Genomic DNA, 11,366 nt, shown 5'->3' on the forward strand with positions numbered 1-11,366 from the left:
GCCCTTACTAGGTCTGGACTGGCTGGCACTGATTCTATCCCATCATTGTAGAGGCAGTAGGTTTGGGTTTTTTTTTTCTTCTAGCACTCTTTCCTCATACTGGCAAGTTTTGAGTTATATTTTTGCCTGCTCTTTAAAAAAATAGTGCTATATACTCTCTTTCTGTACACTGAGCTGCCATGCAAAGCAGCAGGTTGATTCTACTGTTACCATTATGTTGTCAATCCACTGACAATAGTAAGAATTATGAAAGTTACCAAATCTAAACAAAATTAGAATGAGCAGTGAAATTACTAATCTATCCAAAGCTGCATTGCTACTGCTTAGTATCTCAGCTCAGTAGTGGGGAAGAGGGAGCATGATAAATGACTGAGGAAGGACGTGCTTTGATAGAACTCTGCTTTGGTCTGCAAATTAAGCCAAAATGAATTGGGCAGAAACATACTTTGAAACAACGTCCTCTTGCCCCCTCCTTTTCCCCTGAGTACATTAATGATTACAAGATGTGGGATACATATCTAAGCAGCAGCAAGAGCCTGCTTCCCAAAGAGGAGAAGAATATGGGAATGCACCCAGAGGAAACATTAGTTAGCCAAAAGGCTCTTAACATTAAAAAGTACTATCAGCAACAAGGGATTGTAATACCACACATGGATCAAAACCAGACTTTGTTTCTGTATTTTTTGGGGGATATTAAAGGTACAAAGTAGCCATTTTCATATAGATAGACAATTGTACTTTTTTCTATGGACTTGTATTAAAAGGTCAAAACTTTTCTCCACTTATAACATTAATACAATAGCATTTCACATTCCATGGATCTGAAATGGCTTTCTAAGACTTAATCCTACTTTATAGTCAAGGAAACTGAGTCACAGAGAGACTAAATAGCTAGCACAAATAGCCAGAGTAAAACTAGGTTCCTTGAAATCCAGTCTTATGCCCAGTTTGTTGATTAATGCTCTGTATCTGGTGAGCAGCCTTTTGTCAACTCTTCGCTGACTTTTTTCTTGTTCTTAGAAGTAAAGCAAATTTAAGAGAGGCAGAAAGAGAGCACTATTTTCATGAAACAAGATAAATCTGTCTTCCTGTGCCTCGTTATTTTCTGCTCTGAGACATCTGCAAGAAAAAGACCATGTATTTTCTATCCCTTGTACTCTTCACAGTGAATGTATATTTTTGATGGAGTGGGGGGCTCACCAAATGGCTCTCACCAAATGGCATTTTTCAAATTTTTCTTGTTTGCCCTACACATGAAAGGCTTCACAGGGGTTTTTTAATGTTATTTGGTTAATTTAATTTTACATATGATTAATATTATTATGTCTGCACTCAAGCAGTTCAAGTTGTGCCTTATGTATGGACTATTCCTTACAAGGAAATAGTCTCTTTAGTAATCTGGCTATTTTGTTTCTTGCAGTCTTTATGAAAGTGCTCTTCTGTGGACAAAACCCTGTCTGGTGTTCCCAAAGTAAAGCAGTGTTGAAGTAGGATGAAAGATATGCTGTCACTTATCTTAGTCTGGGACTAATGGTACTGAGGGGTGTTTGTAGTAATACAATGGCCACGGAGTTATGGGAAGCTTTCTTTTAAGATCCTCATGAGTTGCTGTGATTTTAAGTGGGTCAAATTAGCTCTGCACTAGGAAAATATGAATAGCTTGGTCTGCCTCTCCTAAAAGATGCAACTCAAGGTAGGCCAAAGTCTCTGTACTGGTCTTACCGTGGAATCGTTTTGGTTGTAGAAGTCTTAAGATCATTGAGTCCAACCACTAGCCTAAAACCGACTCCCTCAGCCACCTCATCTATGTGTCTTTTAAATATCTCCAGGAAGGATGACTCGACCACCTCCCTAGGAAGCCCATTCCAATGCTTAATAACCCTCTCTGTGAAAAAGTTCTTCCTAATGTCCAATTTAAACCTCACCTGGTGCAACTTGACTCCATTTCCTCATGTCCTATCCTTCGTTACTGGAGAGATCAGCCCGCACCTCACTAAAACTTCATTTTGGGCAGTTGTAGAGAGTGATCATGTCTCAGCCTCCTTTAGCCTAAATAACCCTAGTCCCTTCAGCCAATGCTCAGATGTGTTCCCCAGACCTTTCACCTTCTCCGATGCCCATCTCTGGACACACTCTAGCATTTCCACATCTTTCCTTTTGTGAGAGGCTAGAAAATGAACAGAATATTTGAAGTGTGGCTTCACCAGCACCAAGTACAGAGGGACAATCACTTCCCTGCTTCTGCTGGGTACACTATTTCTGATACAAGCCAGGATGCCCTTGGCCTTCCTAGCCACTTGGGCACACTAAGGAATAACATATTGGAATCTATATCTTCAGTTTCTAGTTGGACTAAATACTAAACCATTTTTTAAATAATGATATAGTATTGCTTAAGTTATCAGAAAAAATGTAGTTGCATTTTAATTACTTTGAGTGTTTAATGGCACCAGAGTGTATTTGGATTCAGGTATTTCTCTCTGGTCAGTAAATGTGTACTGCTACACGTACATCTGGACCTCAGCTTTGTGTGATTTATTCCATGACTTTTAGCAGCAAGAAAATGAACACTGGATACCTGTTTTCTTTTACTATATAAAAAAAACCACCATTACTAGTCCAGGATCTGGACAGTATTCTTTTGTCATTACTGCCTCCAAAATTATTATAGGCTGAATTCATGTACAATCTATCACATTATCCAAGGACATTCTATTAATAGCTTAAAGCCAGTACTAGCTTTGGTGAAGATAGAAAGGCAGAATATCAAAGTCAGCAGTAACTTTCAATCATTTGTTCCAGGGTTAGCTAATGCAGATCAAAGTATTCATCTATGTGATATGTCGGGCCACAACAAATTATATTATGGATCTTATCTTCTTCAGGCAAAGTAAGTTTCAAAAATGAAATAAGTGTTTGTGGATGTCTAAACAGAGAAAATAAGTTGGTGAAAATCAAGTCATAGCAAATCAAGAATTTCCAATTATTTCACTTTCTCCTCATTTTTGATAATTCTTTTGGAAATAAAGATGATTTGCTATTTCCAGACCAAATTAGACATTCACTTTGTTCAATGATAAACAGACATTTTGATGACTTAAGATTTTTTTTCCCATAAAATAAATCTAAATAGACTTCCTCTAATAATTCTGCTTTTTAAAGAGCAAAGGATTCTTCTAATCATTTACATTTGACAGATTTGGTTGTTCGATATCTGTTGTCAGCTTCTTTCCCACATTTGGATAACAGAGGTAAGAAAGCAGGGTTCCAAACATTTTAGGTTAATTAAATGTAAAAAAACCTTAGGCATTTACCTAAGAAATTTTGGAAAACACTTGTTGCTAGATAGATGTACTAAATGCAGGCCTTTACTATGTTGGGTTTTCCCCGTGAATGCACATGCATGTACTTGCACACACATTCAGTGTAATACAATTAGGTTTTGCCTTACCTCAAGCTCCCCTTTTACTGTTGGTGGCTGTCCTTCAGAAACTGACAGACCACAGATAAAAATATTTGGTGGAGTTCTATTTTGACACTTGAGTTCGAAATTTTTTCCTCAGTTCTTTTGGATCACCAACTTGTCTTTCTCTTCTACTGGGAATGCTGATCATCCATGCTAAATTTAAACAGGAAATCTTGGATGTATTTCATGGCTCTCATGGAAGTAATCTTCATTACCCCAGCCAGGAGTCACTACTAACAATATCTCATCGTTTTATTTTATTTACTTATCAGGCTCTCACATTCGTTTTCTCAACTGGACTAAAAAGTGATACTAAAAACTGATATTAAACCATAGAAAGACATCCTCTGGGGACCTGGAAGCTTTCAAGATGACGGTTTGGAAAGTGTCAAGGAACTCCATCAGCCATTGCTCCTTTTCCTCCATCTTCACTTCTCACTTCTTTCCTTGGGAGAGTTGTTGGCTTGGATTTGGGAGAGTGGATTTTGTAATCCCAGAAGATTTTTGTCAAATTGTGGTAGCAGCAGCAAGGGCTGTAAGGTCAGCCTAATGAATAGGATGTCTCTGGGAGAGACACACAATGGGTCCACAGGCAGTCAAGTATTGTTTCCTGTCCTGTTAGTACTCCTTCTTGCATTTGGTGGGACCTATGCTGACCTTAAGGGAAGAGTGGTGTCTGTGTGAATGTTGTTTCTAGTTTCCAAGGAATCCCATGCTCTTCACATAAGACAACTGAGGTGGAGTAACAAAAAAAAAAGTTATATCCTATCAGGGTACCCTTCCTTAGAAATTAGTAGCCAATGGAAATATTGAAAGTACTAGGGGCATGGGTGCTTTGAGGGAAAAATGCTGACAGTATAGGCAAACAGCTCATCAGGGAAGATGCAGTGTGAACTGGGCTAAGAGTGGGAAACGTTCGCTATACAAATCCATGGTTGATTTTGTGGAGCACATGGAGTGGGGTTAGACAGCCCTCTGTGACTGTTAAACAGTTAAGCACTGCAGGCTGGGGTGCAAGAGTTAGAGGAGTGTATAATCAGGGAAAGGGGAATATAAGCCACTATAGAAAAGAAGGCTCAATAAACCTGAGCACTGAATGCAAGCGACCTGACCCTAAGTTTTAGTAAAAAACCTGAAAAAGCAGAAACCTGCAAGCAAAGCAGCCTGTGCAGACTGGGAGTAGACAGTACAATACTATTTTTAACTTTGTTACAGTATCTTGCTTCAGAGCAGTAGGCATGAGGAGTGGGTGACCTCTTTTAAAGACTATGTCTCACAAAACTCTCTCAGAAAATTAAAAGGGAATACTACCACAGATTGCCTCTGAAAACTAAACCTGTCTCCCTTTTCCTCACATAAGAGGTCCTGAAAATCTGCACAAAAGCAAGGTCTTCTCTGAACATGACCTGAAAATATTTTAAAATCCTTGACTTATCGTATTAATGAGAACAGGATACAGTCAGGAGAGTTGTGTTGCTGTGACTTTGCAAAACTCTTCTACTGTAGTGGCCATGGTAAAAATAGCAGGAATTCCTCATTTGTGCAAGTCTTTTACTGTATTAGCAAGGATATTTTTCAACTACCTTATAGGAAATGGGATCACCAATCTAACAATAGTTTTCTATTAAACCAAGCTTGCTGAACAGTTTCAAGTGGCTTTAAAAAAGGCTTGGCCAAACAGTGCATGCATCTGCACCTCTGAAAAATGGTATATTTCAGCTGAGCTTACATGTAAACAGAGTTAACATTGTGCTTTCAAATAAGTATCAGACTAGCTTCTGCATGGATGCTACCTGATGGTTTTGTGAGCAGCCTGCAAGACTCCTAGCTTCATAGCAAGAGTTTCTTCCAGCCATGGTAATGATACAATATTTGCCTTGTTGGCATTGTTTTGTTACTGTTACATAAACATGTATTTCTGTATCAGATCATTTGGAAATTGTAATTAAAACAAGGCAATAAAAAACCCACTCCAAACAAGACCCAGAAATAAAAAAAATGCCACCATGAGATATTACTGATTTTATAAGAGCCACACACTAAAGCAAAGCTCCCTGCGGACAGCTGTGCATTGTGGGTTAAGATTTCTCTGAAGAGTGCGGGAGATGGTAAAGATTGCAGAGAAAAAACACAGCCCAGATCAGTACATAGTGGAGACAAAATTATTAAATACACTCCAGATTTGTTTGTTTTTTTGTTGAAACAGACCTGGCAATTATTGTCCAAAATTTAGAGATGCTTTAGAGACCATAGGATAGTATTAGATAATCTCAGTAACCTCTGTGCTCAAGGTTAGTGGTTCATTGGGTTTTGTCTAGCAAGAGACATCCGTTTTTGCTTTATTACACCTTGGGATGCCTTCTTTCCTTAGCTGAGGTAATTTCATAGATGAAGTGCTGACCGCAGTTGGTGCACTGCAGTTTGTTTCCTGTTCGGGTCTGTAATATGTGGTGTCTCTGCTGCCTGTTGTTGTGGCCTTTAGCCTGCTTGTGCTCCTGTGAGTCGGCTGAGGAACAGCTTCAACAAAGCCCTGCTGCCCCTCTGTGACCATGGCGGACAGCTTTGTGGCCTCGGTGGCCGGCTGCGAGCCCAAGCAGCTGCCGAGTCTCACTCGTGCCCCGCAGAGTTGTGAAATTCCTGTTGGCAAAGCAGCGCTCCAAAACTGAATTATTCTGGCTGCTGCAGGAAACAAACGGTGGCTGGAGTCTTGCCACCCTTTTGGTTATGCAAATCGGGAATTATGCAGAAGAGCTATTTGAGTCTTGTTTTATTTTTGCTTAATCAGTTGTCAACATGTTTATACAGTTCAGTCACTGTCACTTGCCATTGTTTTGCCCTGACTCCACGTTTTTGGAGGAGCTTATCACAGGGAAGGGCGGGTAAAGGGGCTGCTCCTTTGAGGAGCAGTCGGGTGAGGCTTGCAGATGAGCAGCATTCCCCAGAGGCACTGGGAAACCACCTTCCTAACCAGGCACTGCAAACCCCACAAGGCAGAAAAGAAAACAGAAATTGCCAACTTGTAAATCTGCCTATTAAGCCCATGCCAAATCGGTCCCACTTTATGCTGGCTTGTCCTAAGAGAGATGCCTATCTTAATGAAAGTTGGGCAGATCTAGAGTAACATTACTGTCTGTAATTGAGCTATTTTGAATTCACTCCACCCTAAGGTTGGTATGTAGTGCAGGGCCCCTGAGGCAGAGCCTCCCACATGGTAGAGTAAAGGATGACAGCAGCAAGAGAAAAGCTTTAATGTCTGCACTGCCACCTACCTGTGGCCAGGTCCTGTGTCCAGGTAAGACTGAGACAGTTATAAGTAAGAGCTACTCCTATTTGGCAGGCAGAGAGTGTAAACTTATCCGTATTGGGAAATGACTGTATAAAGCTAGCAGTGTTGACCCACTTGTTCTTATTAGGATAGATCCCAATGGGGACTCAGGGCTTATACTGGCATAGGAAGCCACAATTCATATTTCACAACACTAGCTCTTGTAAATATGATGTAGAAATCAATAAGTTGATTTTTTAACTTGTGTTCCAGTTTTCAAGTTAAGAAGTTCCTCAGATTCCACTTTATACGGGTCTTACTGTGTATTCTGTCACATCACCTCTAATTGTGTGCTACACCTTAAAAAGATGCAGTCACTACTTTTCTCTAATTACAGAAACTCTGAGAGAAAAGATAATTTAATTTTTATATCACTATGAATCATGACATCTGTGGTAGCTCATGAAGGAAAATTGATAGACTTTTCCTGGGGTCTTGGCATTTTTTTTACCCAAGTAAATTTACCATAATGCTCAAGTACCTTCAAGCAGTGTGTAAATGATGCATCCACTGATTACTGAGTTTGGTCTCTCCCTAAAAAATAATTGGACTCATACCTATTAAAACTGGGACTTGCAGAATATACAGAACAATATTCCTATTCTTCAGCTAAAAAGCAGTGTTCCTCTTTTTTTTTTCCCCCTTTCTTGAAAAACATAGAATTGGTAGCAAGTAGGAATAGTGCTTTGTTCTCATAAATGAGAAGAGCTGTAAACATTGATTAGTCTTCATGTAAATTCCTTTTGCCACAGCCCTGCTGACAGATCATTATCCTCTTGAATGCCTGTCTTTTTAGCCATACTGCTTTGCGACTTTGTCATACTCTATTAAGTAAACTGAGCTGTGTGTGGCTTGGAAAGGAGAACAGTGGGGACCTGGGTGTTGCAGTGGAGGCTGTTGGCAAATTAATAGATGATACCTTTTGCCACTTACAGAAGCAAGAGGAGTACTAAATCAGTTCATCAGCACAGGGCTCAGCAGTGGTGTTTTGGCTGGGTTTACTATAGCTGAAGAGTCACAAAACTAAACTGTAACAGTTGCTCAGCTTCTTGCATGATTGTTAATCCTGGTATCTTGGCCAAGTTCCATTTCGGGTCATTATGTTGTCCTTTCTGCTGTTCCCCTGTAGTTTCAGCTGGATTAATTCTCTTTACTTCCTCTTCTGGAACCTGCTATGTGGTGCTGCTGGCACTCTTCACTGGCAGCCCAGAGGCTGACTGCATGTCAGTGGTAGGTGGATGTGAGGGAGTAATCTTCAGCTAAAGCTTATAAAGCACTTGATCTAAAAAGATGAAAGGACCCTAAATAAAGGGAGAACTATCACTGTTATTCAATCACAAATAGAAGGTAGCTCCTATTATCATCATATTGAGGTTGACACCTGATGTTCAAGGAAAGGAAAAAGTCTTTTGAGTTGGTTTTAGTTTCCCCATTCTCCCATCCATGTTACATCTGAAAGCCTGCCTGATAATATTGCTTTTATCCAGTCACTACTGACCAATAATGCATTTATCATATTGAAGTATGTCCAAGGTAATACTTTGCCATCCAGAGAGGAAAATTGTTGGATTCAATTTTCTCTGTACAAATGTCATTCCTCGGTCAGAATACGCATGGTAAGCAAATTATTGTCCATCCAGCACTGAGGAAAGACACCACCCTGAGTTCTTGGCAACAGAAATTTGTATATATGAAACAAAAGCATACTCACAAACCAAAGTTTTCCCAAAGTACTATGGTCTGAAGAGTAATAAAACAATACTAGTTATCTACAGTAGATAGCACGAGAAATTGCAAATTAAATAGAAGTTATTTCAAAAACAACTAAGCCAAGTAATTTATGTATATTTACATAATATTTCTTTTGTGTAATCAAATACTTAGCATTATTTTAAAAGCTTTAGCTTTCAAAGTTGTCAAATACCTTTATCCACTGCACTACGTTGTTAAGCAACCTCTGTTCTGTATTTTCATAAGCTTCTTTCTAATGCTGTGCAATAATAGTCTTTTCCTTTAGTTGAAGGTGTAGGTTAAAGCATTACTTGGAGAAAAACAAATGAAATGAACATGTTGACCTCATTACAAAATAAGTGGTTGCCAAACAAATATTTCTAGCTTCTTCCTTGGAAACAATCTGATAAGGAAGAGACAAGTATGACTTTTATTCAACTTGTAAACACTTTGCATAATTGTAATGAAGGACAAACTTTTTTCTTTTCCCACAGTCAATTTTAATTATGATAACCTTATCTTCCAATGTCCATAGATTTCTTACTGAGGTCACAGATTGATTCTAAAGTTTGGAGGGGTTAACAACAGACCTGAGATCCTCTATGGAAGTTGGGATGTTATATTATTTTTATCATAGGCCACATTTTAAGAGTGAAAATATAAATAAGTAACCTTAAGAGATAGCATTCCCAAAAAAACCTTAATGCCACTACTTCCCCTTTTACTTCCGAGAAATCTTACTGTAGAGTAATTTGTCCCTTGAGAGGTACCATATACTTACAGTAGTTGGGAGGGTAAATCCGAATGCTGAAATATTAAACACATTTTGCCTGTCTTTACTTTTCTTGAGTTAAGTTGCAATATCAATAAAATTCATTGTTGATTAAAAACTTTGCAGGAACTTAGCACATAGAATAGTTTAGTTTGGAAGGAACCTTAGCACAAAGTTTAAGAAAACGTACTCTTTAGTCAGTGATTATATAAAGACTTTGAGCTAACTTGTTTAGTTTTTCTCCTAGAAAATGGAAAAGTATGCTGCTCGTCAAGTAATTCTGCCGGTTATGACAACTAAAATTTAATATCTAGTTGTAGTGAAACAAGGGAAGAAGTAGTGAAGCAGTGGACCAGATCAAGATTGTACTGTGATTAGAAATTTGAGGGGGAAAAAAGCCTAACAAGACATTATTCTTTAAAAAACATGTAATGTCTATTCACTAGTGTGCTTGTATTAGTGTTTTGGGGAGTTTTCTGAGGCTGAATGTTTCACAAATGTAAAAACTGTTGCTTAATTGTGTTACTAAATCACATGCATTAATGAATTAGTCTGACAAGTGAAGTGTTTAGCTTGGTGAAATCTCTACAAAGGTTTTCCAAGGATGTGTGGTAGACTACTAATCTCTAGAAAGGTATTTGAAGGATGTGTGGTGGGCTCGTAACTTCATGTTGCTTTCTTGAGGAAAGAATAATAGAATTTGTGAATATATATTTGGTGGGAAAATGTAATGAACGTTGCTAAAGACAGAGGAATAGCTCTCAGGAAGAGGACCAAAGAGTTTCAAACAGAGGTAGAAAAATTAGATTTGGATAATGTTAAAGTGGATACATCTGGCAAAAAAATAAGACAGCAGAAGAGTTTTGAACGGTACAAAAAATTCTCTGATTTTAGCGAAGAGTGAACTAGTCTTGGATATTTAGTAAGGAATGATTCACTTTTGCCTGCCCACGCATGGGTGTCACTGTAGCAGGGTTGTGGAGTGTGACAGTGTCTCTGTTACAGCTACAGAATTATTTAATCAACATAGCAAATGCATTAGGAAATGAGAAGGCGTCTGAAGAAGAATTTGAGCATGCTAAGAGATAAGTTGCTCTGTCACAGATAAGTCAGGCTTGTGAACTGCAGACTGCCTTGCCTGCCAGATCCTCCTGGCCTGCTTCTCTGTCTGAAAGTTCACAGGAAAGAAAGAGGAAAAATTGTGGGCTGGATTAGTTATTCTGCCAGGCTGATAGCCTGTGTGCCTGTGACATGTTTTCTCTCCTTTCCTCCACCTTCTGTAGAACCTGACGTTATCACTAAAATGAATGCACACTTATGTGAATAAAATGTGCATAGGAGGAGATCCTGATAAATAGCATACATAATCTTGGTCACAGGATAGCAGTTGGTATGTGTGTCAAACCAGGTGACTTAGCACTTAGACACTCTCTCACAGCTGAGACATACTCATCAAATGATAGGGGCATATTTATGTCTTAGTGTGCAACAGATAATCCAGGTCCTAGGTACTATTTTCCAAATAGTATTTGCAGCCTTGATTCATCTTCTGGAATTAAATGGCTTGGCAAAACTATTTACATCCCTGTAGCATTTTTTTTCCCAATAGTTTCCACTTTTTTGCTTCCTATGTAGAAGTTGTTAAGTTCTCTTCAAGTTGCTGTCAGAAGTACAAATTTGTATGTTTCTGCTGAGGAGGTCAGAATTGATCTTTAGCCTTGACATGGATTTGGTGATAGTTGTAATCAGGGCAAGTGTTAGATTCCCTTTTCAAATAACTTCTTGTAGATAAAACCACTAGGCCTGTCTAGCTATGAAGCTGTGAAGAATCTACTTTGAAAATCCTTTGAAAGTACAACTTAATCAGGCTTAGCAAAAGCTAGCCATGTAAGATGTAAGCGAAGCACCCACCAAAGCAACTAAAGTTCACAGAACCCTGGAGAAAAGTGTTAGGTGCATACTGGGAAGACATTTTATTTCATCAAAAGTTTTGGGGATTCAGAACTGGGAGTCTTTGTCTGTTAGGGAACATTTAGAAATCCTTAGGATGTCAAGGTGCTTCAATTCCTTTG

This window comes from Colius striatus, chromosome 10, assembly GCF_028858725.1.
Source record: "Colius striatus isolate bColStr4 chromosome 10, bColStr4.1.hap1, whole genome shotgun sequence".
Taxonomy (NCBI): Eukaryota; Metazoa; Chordata; class Aves; order Coliiformes; family Coliidae; genus Colius; species Colius striatus.